Genomic DNA, 2545 nt, shown 5'->3' on the forward strand with positions numbered 1-2545 from the left:
GTTGGGCCTTTCCTGGGTCATTACGGTTGCTGAGGATGCTCCTGGGATGGCTCCACATCTCTGGATTCCGATGATTGACAGTCCATGGCTCACACTCCAGTTGTAGAGGTCCCTGAGGTCTGAGCAGCCTCAGAAAGGGTGGGAGAACGTGTCCCCATTGCCACTAATCTCTGAACAGTCTGCAAGTGGTCATCTGGGGAAGCCAGCACTGGGGGAGGCATGATTGCTCTTTTCCCTGATACCTGTCTTCCCCTACAAGCTTCCCAAGCCCCCAGCCATGCTGATGAGAGGCGGGAGGAACCAGCCAGGCCAGTGAGAAATGTGTGCTTAGCTTTCACTGGGACCTGCATGGGGAGGACTCAGGGACTTAGGAATTTGGGCTTATTTATTTATTTATTTATTTATTTATTTATTTATTTGACACAGGGTCTCATGTAGCTCAGGCTGGCCTTGAACTTGCAATGGAGCTGAGGATGACCTTAAACTCTTGATCCTGCTACCTTCCTCTCTTAACTTCTGAGATTATAGGCACGGACCACCACACCTGTCATGTGGTGCTGGGGATGGAAGTCAGGGCCTGGGGCATGCTAGGCCAGCATCCTGACACCTGCCACATTCCCAAGGCCCTTTGTCTGTTCTTTTCCTGTTTCCTCAAGACAGGGTCTCTCTGTGTAGCTCTGGCTGTCCTGAAACTCACTGTATAGATCAGGCTGGCCTCGAACTTACAGAAATCTGCTTGCCTCTGCCTCCTGAGTGCTGGGATTAAAGGCATGCCCTACTACCACCAGGGCTCTGTCTTCTTCTTCTTCTTCTTCTTCTTCTTCTTCTTCTTCTTCTTCTTCTTCTTCTTCACTGAGGGGTGTGGGGAAAGAGGACACAAAATTGAGTTCCATGTTCAACAAGACATTGCCTTGTCTGGTTTGTGTTTGATTTCTGAGATGGGGGTATGAGGGGTAAGGACTAGGGGCGGGGCAACCAAGCTGAGCAAGGCACTGACTAGTTTTCCTCCATGGCTCCTGCCTCATCTCCTGCTTGAGTTCCTACCCTGGCTTCCTTCAGCGATGGACTGACAGCGAGAAGCTAAAATAAACCGTCTCCTCTCTAAGCTGCTTTTTCCATGGTGTTTATCCCAGCTCCGGAAAGCAGAGTAGGGCATCTCCCTTTATGTGTTGGGAACTTTCAGGGAGACAAGCTGGGTGGATTGTGGCTTTGCCTCCTTAGGGTTGAGACAGGGAGATGGGTGGCAGTCCTTTCACTGACTAGGAAGTAGGCTTTGGACCCATGTGCACCCGGCCTTCAAATATTGGGCAGGAGCTATAATCAGACGCTGGGGTCACCCCTTCCCCTGATCTGTGCCGTGACACATACTGCCAGGGAGGCCAGCTCAGGGCTTCCTTGAAGCCATTGCCCATTGGACTTCACAAGGTGCCTCAGTGGTAGTTTCTATACCTGAGGGCTTTGCTGTGACTTCTGTGAGCTCTGTTGATGTTTACCTCGATGGTGGTGAGGTGGCTGGAGGTGTGTGGTCTTTGAAGTCATCTGGAATCTCTAGCTCCTCGGGCCCTTGGGTCCCAAGTGCTACACTAAGAACCCTTTACACAGGGTGTAAGATGACTTTAGAACGTTATGGTCACGGGAAAACTAGTTTATTTGTTTGTTTGTTTGTTTGTTTGTGACAGGGTTTCTCTGTGTAGCCCTGAGTGTCCTAGAACTCTGTAGACCAGGCTGGCCTTGAACTCAGAGATCCACCTGCCTCTGCCTCCCAAGTGCTGGGATTAAAGGTGCGTCCACCACCGCTTGGCTCCAGCATACTTTTTGTTTGTGAAGATCTTTCCTAATGTGCAATAGGGAACTATGTCCTTAGTCCATGGGAGGCTTGGGCTCATCAGTCATGGCTGAACTCCAAAGGACCACGGCGGGGAGATACGGCTCAGTGCGTAAAGTGCTTGCCGTTCAATTGTGAGGACCTGAGTTCAGATCCCCAGAGCACATGTAAAAGCTGGAAACATGAGATAACGTATGTCCATGATCTCAGTGCTCCAACTACGAGGCTACAAGGTGGAGACAGAATTTCTGGAAATTGTAGGCCAATTGGCTGGCATACACAGAAGCGAACCAGAAACCCTGCTTCAAACAAAGTAAAAGGGCAAGGACTGACACTGGAGGTTGACCTCTGACCTCCACATGTGCTGTGGCACATGTGTATCTACACTATACACGCATGAAGCTATAAAAGCAATAAATGGTCCAGCATGATGGTGCACACCTTTGATCCTAGTATTCAGGAGGCAGAGGCAGGTGGACCCTTGAGTTCCAGGCCAGCCTGGGCTATACAGAGAAACGCTGTCTCAAAATACCAAAATGATAGTAATAATAATAATAGTAATATAATAGTAGTAGTAGTAGTAGAAGAAGAAGAAGAAGAAGAAGAAGAAGAAGAAGAAGAAGAAGAAGAAGAAAGAAGGAAGAAGAAGAAGAAGAAGAAGAAGAAGAAGAAGAAGAAGAAGAAGAAGAAGAAGAAGAAGAAGAAGAAGAAGAAGAAGGT

The sequence above is a fragment of the Mus caroli genome, chromosome 5 (assembly GCF_900094665.2).
Source record: "Mus caroli chromosome 5, CAROLI_EIJ_v1.1, whole genome shotgun sequence".
Classification (NCBI taxonomy): Eukaryota; Metazoa; Chordata; class Mammalia; order Rodentia; family Muridae; genus Mus; species Mus caroli.